Raw genomic sequence first — 10275 nt, forward strand, 5'->3', positions numbered from 1 at the left:
CGGGCAGGTTTTGGGAAGGGACGGACTTCATTTATACAGAGAGCCGGGGCACGATCCATCCTACCAGGGCTTAGCAAAAATAGAAGACACCGACTGCGTTTTGCAACAAGGGTGTCTCTCTTTGTAACCACTTGGGCATCGCAGTGATTAGGATGTGGATAGCTGAGCTCAGATTAAACCATTTCAGAGGTTCATCGGCACCGCTAGAGGAAAATTCACATTTCCCTGGCAGCAAAGGAGGTGAGCACTAAGTGGGACTCCTTCCTCCTGCTGCCTGGATAATGGACCCAAGCTGCTTGCTGGAACTCAAGCTCTTTTCTGAAGTGCTTCCCTTGCTTGTGAGGTACTAAGAGATCTGTCGGCCCTGGGACCTGACTCTCACAGCTATAAACCCAAAGCAGAGGGAAGCTCACCTTGCCACCTCCCTTGCCCACAGCAGCTGCCAAGTTCCAGATGTTGCTGGCGAGCGGATAAAGCCTGATCACTCTAAGGGGGATGAAGGGCAAGACCCAGGCTGGTGCCTTGGGGCAGGAGGAAAGGACTTCCTCAGGGTGATGGACAGATGTCACCATCACCTTCCAGCCTCTGGGGACCTGCCTGTTGGTCCTGAGGGTCTTTCCACGCAGCTCTGCTGCATTTCCTAGCAAGTGAGATGGGAAAACATGACTGCTTCCCTGTTCCTGATCTGGTGACACAGTCTTTCACCTCTTCCCCTCCTCTGAGCAGGGTGTCACCACCGCCCCATGACTGGCAGCGACAGGGGCAGCAAGGCAGGCCAGCTGGCTGCCGGCCAGCCCCATCACCGGGGTGACGCTGATCTGCTGGGGAAGGTATTCGCAGGAGCTGGCAAAGAGGAGTTTGACAGCGGGCACGGGTCTCCCCCATGCCGACGTGATGTGCAGACACATGGCCTCACCAGGCCTCCTCCTTGCGTGTGGCTCCATTACGGCCTTGCTCCATCCATGCCCATGAGGAGATGGCATCCCTCCTTGGTGCAGGCAGCTCAAACCCTGACCAGCTGGTCCCATTTAACTGTATGGCTGGGGTATTTTGAAGCTTGTTTGGGGCAAAACATGAATGCTACTTAGCAGTTATACCTCTCTTCTAGGTGACACAGGAACATGAGTCCCCCACAGATGTCACTTTCAACTTCCACAACACATAGGCTGAAACTCTGCAGGCAACAGTTTTGAAGTCTGTCATATTTCCAAAACCTCTTAATTTCTGGTCTTGCCTTTTCAGGAGTTTAGCATTTGCTTGCAACTTGATGCCCTGATGATGAAACCTAAGCAATCCAGGTAGGATCCAGAGCAAGACAGCCTCTGAAATTCACTCCCCACTGAGCCATTCTTCAGGGACAGTCATTTTCAGAAGGAGATGTGACAAACCTGAATAAATCTGATTGCTTTTAGTGGAAGATGCAAGATTCATGTCACAGTGGGTGACAATGGATAGGCTTTTGCTGAACCTTTGGGCTGCGAAGCACGGAACAAGGCTTGTGGGATGATCAGGCCCACACCACATTGTTCGGCTGCCTTTGAAGGACTCCATGCATTTGGGGTGCAGGAATAGGCTGCCGTTGCCATCAGAGTGTGTTTTAAAGCAGGCACACATCAGATAGTGCTGTAAAAATGAAATGTTCACAGCTACTTCAAAATCAGTTTCCCGGGCTCTTGCCCTCCTTTTATTTTTGTAGATCTACAGCAATTGCTCCACTTTCATATAACTCAGGCTATTTTTGACACACTTTCTCTCTAGTCTGAATAACTTTTTCATTTGCCTAAAAATAGATGCAATCCAATTTTCATTTTCTCTTCTTTTTTGCTGTCAAAAAGGATCAAATGGCTTTTTTATTGACAAAAATTGTTGCCTTGCTAGCCCAAGACCCACCCATCTATTCTGTCTGTCTGTGGCATAAGTAGCAAAGGTCTGTGACTGTTGGTCTTCACCTCTGCCTTGAAGGCACTTCCTCCAGCTTCCTCCTGGTCAATGGAGAGTCCATCTCTTGGTCTCTCTGCTCAGATACTCAGTGGGACTGTTAGTGTTAAATCCAATGGGTATTTACTGTGTTGATTTTTTTTTTTTAGTTGTAGCTGCATCCACTTGAAATTCAGGACATTGTTTGCTAAGTCAGAAGTGATTTAAATGTCTGTACACTTCCCAGGAAGCAGAATTTGCGTGTTTGACTTGGAAAGGGATGAACCTGTGAAGACAGTCAGGATAAATTCCTCAGAATCTGAACAACTGTCTCAGTCACCTGAATTTCTTAATTCCAATAAGTGGAACTCTAGTCAAAGCAGATGTTCTCATGGTAGTCCTGCCAATACAGCTCTGCAGTTCCAGATTCACTTGTTTTGGGATGTTCAAAACAGAAGTTAAGTACTTGGGCATTCTGGGGCAGAAAAGAAAAAGCGCAGGGTGTAGACCTTATAGATTTGGACAACCTGGGTTTTATTAGATGGCCTGTTTCTACTGGACATAATGTTCCTCTGTGTGCCAGATCCTCCCCTGTAGGACAGCAGCAGTAGCAGCTGGGGAGCTGTTAGGAGGGGAGGATGAGGGGCACAACCAGCCCCTCTGTGAAATCTTGAATTTTGCACTCACAGGATCACTGCAAATACTTTGTGCTGTCTTTCTGCATAACGTAAGGTCTTTCTGATCCAATTTAGCTGCCCATGGGTGCAACACATTTGTTTCTGTGCCCAGTACCATGCAAGGGAATGACATAGTCAGCACAGTGTCCTGGGACGCCTGCCCTCCAGCTCAGATAGCTCATTCCCTGGCACAGCTGGCCTTCATTAGTCTCTGATAAAAGTTGACTGCAAGGCTCAACCTCCTGACCCGACTCCTCAGCCAAACACTTCAGCTGTTCTGCTACCATGTCTCCTGGTTTTGTGTTCTGCCCTGAGAAATTGTGACAATGCTCTTTCCCAGGTAACTATCCCATAGCTGTCCACCTGAAAGCTCTCTGAGAAATTAGATGTTAGGGCTCTGTACTTGTACGTCTGGGATGGTACCCACACCATTCAAGCAGTTGCAGAATTGGCCCCAAAACTTCAGACAAAGAAAGGGAGAATTAAGGGAAAATATTGCTGTGGTTTTATCCACTATTCTAAGTTCTTTGTAGTGTATTCATTCAACAAAATCCTAGCTCCAGGGAGTTAGGTTGAAAAACCACCCGTGACATTCAACAAAGTAGGATTTTTCTTTGTTCCTCTGAATTCTGTCAGGATAAGTAGCCAGCAGCAGCACCAGAATGGAGGTGCTCAGAGCAGGACAGTCTCAGCCCTTCTATCCAGGCTTGTAGAAATGCAGGGTGCCTGCTGGGGGAAAGTCAGAGAGAAATAGAAATCTTGATTATTTTTTTTTTTCCAACTTGTACTAGAAATTAGGGACCTATGCTTGCTGCTCCTCCCTCCTGTCCCCTCCAGCCCCACGCACGCTGCTGCTCTCACCTTCATCGCCCTCTGCAGCTCCCTAGACACTGCTGATCCAAATGCTTCAGTGAGCCTTTTTCCAAGGCTTCAGGATTTAAGGTTCTGCTTTAGCTAATCTCTTTGCAAGCCTCTAAGACCTCATGTTTTTCAAGATAAGAGTATTCAGAAAATACGACTTTTGCCACCAGCTAGTCAAGTAAGGTCACAGCTTGTAATAATTTGCCGAGTACATCTTTCGTTAAGGTGGGAGCCTCAGAGATGTACTGACCCTTTCTGAGGAGACTGAGAGGATCACCATCATCTCAAGGAGAGCTCTGCAGAGTGAGAAACCTAGTTCTCTCTTCCTTCCCTTCAGCCCTGCTGAAAGGCCTGAAAGGTGACGAGCCTTTCACAGTGCTTTGCTGCCTGTATGCTGATGCAGTGATGTCTGTGGCGGCAAGTACAAGGCAGAGAAGTTGGATCCCTCTTGTTCCTCTGTTAAACTGCCAGAGATCTTTGCATACAGCACCTAGTGACACTGCCTGTGTTTTAGCTGAGGTGTCCTGAGACCTGCTGGGTGATGAGAAGATGCTATAAACCCTCCTGTCCTCTGACATTTTCTGATGAGGAAAACAAAACACAGCACAGACAAAAAGCACTCACAAAACTACGTAGAAATTGTAAAGGGAAGGTCAATGAGCTGACTCACCCTGAGCTACTTAGGGTCTCTATTTACTGACATTTCGAAAGAAGTCTTTTCTCTGTTGTACGACACGTCCCCACAGCAAAGTTGCTCTGTGTCTCCTTATGGGGGTGGTTGCACCTCTCGGTCATTGGGAGCACAGCTGGCATCTGTCTCTTGCAGAGGTCAGAAACTAGTTTTGAATGTGTCCTGATCCAAAGTGAGACTGTCCCAGAAGGACTGGGAAAGTCGCTTCCTAGTGAGTTGACACACTGTGCACAGCAAGAAGGGATTTAATTCAGGTATCACCTGGGGCCAAATGGGAATGGGTCCATTGGCATGGATGGAAACAGGTAGGAAGGAGTGCAACTGAAAATGAATGGCATAAGGAGAAATACTGGAAGAAGAAATGACCTACTCTTCATAAGTAATACATAAAAAATACATTTCATAATCTCTCTGCCTGCAGGCCTCAGTCATGGTGGTAAGCATACAGGGCAACATGTTGGTGTCCCACTGCTGCCTACCTTTTTGCCTGCAAAAATGCCTCTCTCCTAGGATAGAGTAGCTGAAAGAAGCCAGACCCAGGCTTATTCACCATGTTAGTGATGGGGTAGGGTGATATCACTGCCTGCTGTCTGCAGGAGGTTGTCTCAGTGGGGCTGGGCACAGGGGAGCTCTGTGTGGGGTTGTGCAGGCCCAGTGGGTTGTGCCTGCCCAGGCCCACACACCACAGCCTTGTCTGGGCAAAAAATGCCTTTGGAAGAGATTTTCTAGCAGCTGTCTGGCTTGATTTCACCTGAAAATAGGAGATTTGACGTGGCAACAGCCTGGTTAGTAAAACCCTCCCCTTGCTGGTAGTCACAACAAGCTGGGATCTGACAGGCATCCCCTGGAGCCCTGCTGGTCTCGCTGCACAAAGCTGCATGATAACTTCAGGCTGACTGATGAGAGGCCAGTATTTTGCCCAGGTACTTCTAACATACCCTGCTTCAGAAAAACCAAATGCCACAGGCTGAAAAATCTCTCACCTAGGACAAATGTCATGGCATGTCACTGCCATTTTATGTCACCTTCCTGTGCTATAATGTCACAGGTGATGAGTTAAAGCAGTCGCCCCTGGGACAGGCAGGTGCTTCACGAGGTGGCTGTGGGTTGGAGGTGGATGTCCAAGTTTTCCACTGCCACAGCTTCCTATGGAGCTTTGGAAAAATCCCCCCATGCCTCTTTTCTCCCTCTGGATCATGCTGCCCTGCCCAGCAGGGCCTGAGGAAAGTAAGCAAGATGTTGCGAGGTGCTTAGACACCAGACTGGCTGAGGCTAGCACTTAGGGCAGGCAGGGGGCCTGGGCGAGCTCCAGGCTCCTGAGGATTTTTGTTGCGCTGGAGAAAGGGTTGCAGCTGCTGCTGGCCATGTTTTCAGCAGAGCTGGTTCAGAAGCATGGCCAGACATGTTCCCATGAGAGACACTGAGGTCCAGCGCTCCAGGAGCAAGCCCTGTAGGAAAGCATGGCCCTGAGGTGGTCCTCCAGGGCTGGGGTGTGAGCGGTGCTGGCTGAGCTCTGGCCTGGGGACCCCAGAAATGACTACTAAGAAAGCAATTACTACTAATACAGTAATTATTTAATGACTACTGATAAAATATAAGAACCCTTCTGGAAGTCCCTAGGGCAAACACAGCCCCATCTAGCCACCTCCATCAGTTCCCTGCCTTTTTCCTGGAGGTGGTGGGATCAGCAGGATCCCTCCTTGCTTTGGCCATGCCCGATGCATCTGTCTGCATGTCCGTGTCTGTCTGCATATCCGTGTCCATCTGCACACACCAGTGCACGCATTAACCACCAGAGGTGCTTCCACCCACCATCTGGGCTAGGGTCTAAACCGAGGATCCCACACCACGCAGGGCTGGGGTGGCCAGATCTGGGGAGCCGCTCGGGTTTCTCCCAATCATGCGAGCACACTGGCGTGTTTAATAATGTCCCTGATGATGGGAGGTGACGAGGGTGTTTAATTTAGCGGCCGCAGACAGAGCTGTGCCCAGCAGATTCACACCTGTTTTGCCCGAGCGGCAGCTCAGCTCCCCCTCTCTCCTGTCCTCCCACGCTGCCCAGGAGCATGACGTCTTCTGGGGAAGTGCTGGCATAGCCCCACTGTGCCACCAGGAACATCATTCCTTTCGGGTGATGAGCTGGACAAGCTTAGCACGCTCCTGAGTTTCCTGAGGGGACAGAAAAAGGTTTGCTGCTCTTGGATTTCTGCTCTGTTGTGACTTCTCTCTTATCTAGATGCACTTTGTGCAGTTGGGGGCAGCCTGAATCAAACCCACCATGGACATCATTCCCATGCATTCAGAAATAAAGACTCGGGTATCCCTCAGATCACTGAGTCAGCTTAGAGACCAGGAGATCTGAGAAGTGTCTTGTTTGTGATATTTTTCTCTGGAATAGCAGCTTCTGGGTGCCTGTGTTCAAGCTTTTATTTACAGCCACAAAAGAGGTGAAAGCTTCCACAGTAAAGCTTCTCTGTTTAAAAATGGAAGCTGAAAGTGCTTCAGTAATAGCATGAATCCTGCAGTCAAGAGCCAAGGAAAGACCTGAAAACCACAAACTATGTGATGACCTGGTAAAAGTTAGCCAAAAGCTGGAGACCTTGCCTCACTCCTTAGGGACTACTTGCTGAAAAGTGATGTTACCTCTACCTTACTGAAAATTATCTGGAAGAAACATTTCTGAGGCCCCCAGCCAGCCACCAGAAGGGAGGGAGATCAAGGTGCCCATGGCTCCAGGACTCCACTCACCTCTTCTTTCACCTGTTGCTGTAACAGCAGGGAGAAACTGAAGGAGAGCTCAATGTCAGTTCAAGGCCCCAGGATAGAGTTGGCTTTCTGGGCTGCGAGTGCACGCTGCTGGCTCATGTTGAGCCTCTGATCGATGAGTCACCTTGGAGGATATGACAGGTCTTAGGGTAAGAATTGAGGTTATACGCTGACGGTGGTTCTTCAGCCTCTCTGGTCTCATAACACATGCACCATATCAAGAAGAACTGCAGACTTCACTCTGCTACTTCTCCCTGGGTCCACCCGTCGTGGCTGCGTGCAGATTCTGCATGCTGAAGGCTGCAACTAAGCTCCTACAAAGCTGCCCAGATTAGCAGGTGTGGGTATGCAGGGCCATGACGAAGTAACTTGATCTGGAGCTGCTGATAGTTAGTGCAGCTCTGCAAATGTCAGATGTGAAAAGAGGATCTGTGGTGATCTAGCACAGCAGTTTGCTTGCAGTTCTTACCAGACAGGAGGAGGAAACAAAGGTAGCTTAAAATCAATAAATATTACATCCAATAAATATAACCAATTCCCTTTCTTCCTTGGTAAAGATCCTTTTCTCTCTCTCTCTCTCCCTCTCTCCTTTTTTTTTTCTTTTCGTTCCCCCCATTTCAAACTAGTACAGGGGGAAATATTCCAAGGAGGATTTAGAACCTTTTCTATTACTCATGCTATCAGGGATGTTTCAACAAAGATACAAATGCCTGCCTTGCCATCAAGTGATGTTTTCTGAACTACTTATATTACTACTTTGTCCATGGAGAAACCCGTAGATTCATTATGCCCTTTTAAAAACCAGTCTCAGGTTGCAGTCATTTCTGGATCACTATTTCATTTGCAGGGAGCAGATTTTGGGGCATTAACCAGGCAATTAGATATTTAAGGCTGGCCTCATGAAGATGCAAAACTTTTTAATTTTTTTAGCTGCTCTTACATCACAATGATCAGAAATCATTCTGATTACTATTTGTCCAGATTAGACCCACAAAGCAGTGATTTAGGCAGCTAAATGAATCAAGATGGGGCTCAATTCAATGGTGTCTGTTAGGTGTCAAATCTTCTGAAGGCCCCAAATACTTGTGACTTAAGTTGTCTTGACTTCGGTGTGTTGTGAACATGCAGAGAAGTGTGTGGCTAAGTGGCATCATTTACCCCTACAGCATACCAACAGCAACAAAACCCAGGTAACTGCATAAGCCAAAAAGGGGGACGCTAACTAAGAATCACCTCAGGCAGACCCTCAATGACATTAATTGAAGCGCTAATTGAAAAATTACAAGCCAAAACCCTTCAGAGGTGGAAAGCACAGATTCTGTGATGAAAGTATTCTACATTTTCATTTTGATTTGACAGAATTTTCAGATAAAACAGAATATTTCTTTTGACATTTTAATTGAAACATTTTTATTTTTATCCAAAATGTCTGTCCTGTACTTAAATAGTGTCTCAGATAAACATGGGGAGACCACTGCCTGAACACCAGGGACAGGAGCGTGTGAGCTTGCCCACGGTCCTCAGGCCCAGAGAGACTTCACTTAATTGAACTCCAGTGAACTATGACCAGCTGCTATCTATAGCTACCCACTGACAGTAGGTTGGCTTTTCTTGTTGCCTGTAAATTACTGGACACAGGTGGGGAATTTATTAGCATAAGTGAAAGCTAGGAAGCAGTGCTCCATCCCTCTCCCCGCTGATGCTGCTCTGCTGCAAGGTGTTGACCTTCTCTGAAGTAGGAGCCTTTGCAGCTCTCAACCCAGGTGAAACCACTTAGACACATGCTTAATTTTGCATCCTGCCAGGTCTGCCCTTGTGCTAAAAGTTAAACATATGGGTCATTGTTTTGCTGGATCAGAGCCCAGCTCCTGAAGGTCCTTGAAGATTTGCCTAGACAGAGCTTGTCAAATGATACGGTGCAGTTAATACAACAGGATTGTGTTCTCTTTTCTGTTAGTGACTACTTGTGGTGGGTAGGCTGTGCTGGTCAGAAGCATGCATCCAGTCATCAACAGCGTCTCACAAACTATCAGGTGCACACACATCAGTGGTTTCTAATTAACAAAGTCTCTTTTGGGGTGCCTTTTTGTAGCTGACCAAGGTTATACCTTCTCACAGACCCAGTGGCCACTCACAGCGACTTAAATTAGGACCAAAACTCTAAAGCTCAAGGGTGACTCTGCTTCAGCCTGGAGTCAGAAGACTGCAAGCAGCTGCTGAAGGGTGACAGGGTCACCAAACTGAGCTAGTGGCACTCATATCACCTAGGAGGTCGGATATAGCACCCTACACCACCTACGTGGTGGTCAGCCTGCCAGTGCTGCCCCGGTTATCCTTAGCTGCATGGGTGATATCAGAAAGGATGAGCCCAAACAGAGTCGTTGAGGCTGGTGGGTGAGATCAAAACGAGGCTCCCTGTATAGCTGGAGCTATACATTGGGAGGGATGGCTGTTGCTGCTGTGGGGACCCCCCTTATGATAACCTAAGGTCACTCATGGGGTCTGTTCCTTGAATAGGAAGACAGCAAACAAGCACCTCGTGCTTGCACTGATGGGCCCGTGTCGGAGAACAGACACCCGCGGTGTTAGGCGCTGCACAAACACAGGACAGAGGGAGCTGCTGCCTTACTCAGTTGTCACAGTAAGTGGTGAGGGACACTCTGGGGAGCATGAGGAAGTGGTGTCCTGGTCAGTGTGTGCATACACTGTGATTTCTTGTGGGCTAACAAATTGAGATTTGTATTTTGGTTGGGCTGTATCCCCTGAGATAAAGGCTGAGCTCACAGAGCAGCCTGTGGAGAGTCACACCGCATCTGCCACCTTTCCTCACGAAGCCCACAGATATTTTTTCGCATTTTTTTCCAAGATCCTCAGCATTTCACCCATTTCAGATGCCATCACACAGCCTGTTCAGAACTTACCCGGGCAGGGGGAGCTGACACAGAAACACCACCACAAATACGCATTTTATTTTTTCTTTATTTTTTTTTTCTTAGGAAATCTCCGTTGAACAAAGGGACGGGACCAAACCCCCTCCCGGAGCTGGCCGCGGGATCCCCCTGCCGGGCTCGGAGGGCACCGCAGCTCCCCCCAGCACCGCCAGGTGGTGCCGCTGCTCCGCGCTGCTCCGCGAACCTCCGGATTTTTTATTATTTTTTATTATTAAATTATTATTTTTTTTAAATATATATTTTTATTTTTTATTTTCTTTTTAAATTTAAATCTTGGGGCTTACATGCAACTTACGTAACTCCGAGGGATCTCTGGCTCCAGGAACTCTGGTTTTTGAACAGGTAGGTTAGGTGGGTTTACAGGTATGATAAACCCCTTCTCCCAAGGCTGAACATGAACCCTTATCTCTGC

The 10275-nt window shown here is 48.0% G+C and overlaps 1 long non-coding RNA gene across 2 annotated transcripts; it reads left to right on the top strand.

Annotated features, from left to right (window-relative positions):
* The first annotated feature begins 2658 nt into the window (after positions 1–2658).
* LOC121079138 lies at positions 2659–10046 on the top strand. Of its 2 annotated transcripts, none has more exons than XR_005824913.1 (3): positions 2659–2934; positions 9430–9553; positions 9909–10046. It is a non-coding gene; the product is annotated as an uncharacterized LOC121079138 (long non-coding RNA). The 2 variants fall into 2 exon arrangements; XR_005824924.1 differs by lacking the exon at positions 2659–2934 and adding an exon at positions 9094–9302.
* Positions 10047–10275: the final 229 nt, after the last annotated feature.

Source organism: Cygnus olor, chromosome 1, assembly GCF_009769625.2.
Source record: "Cygnus olor isolate bCygOlo1 chromosome 1, bCygOlo1.pri.v2, whole genome shotgun sequence".
In the NCBI taxonomy this organism is placed as follows: domain Eukaryota; kingdom Metazoa; phylum Chordata; class Aves; order Anseriformes; family Anatidae; genus Cygnus; species Cygnus olor.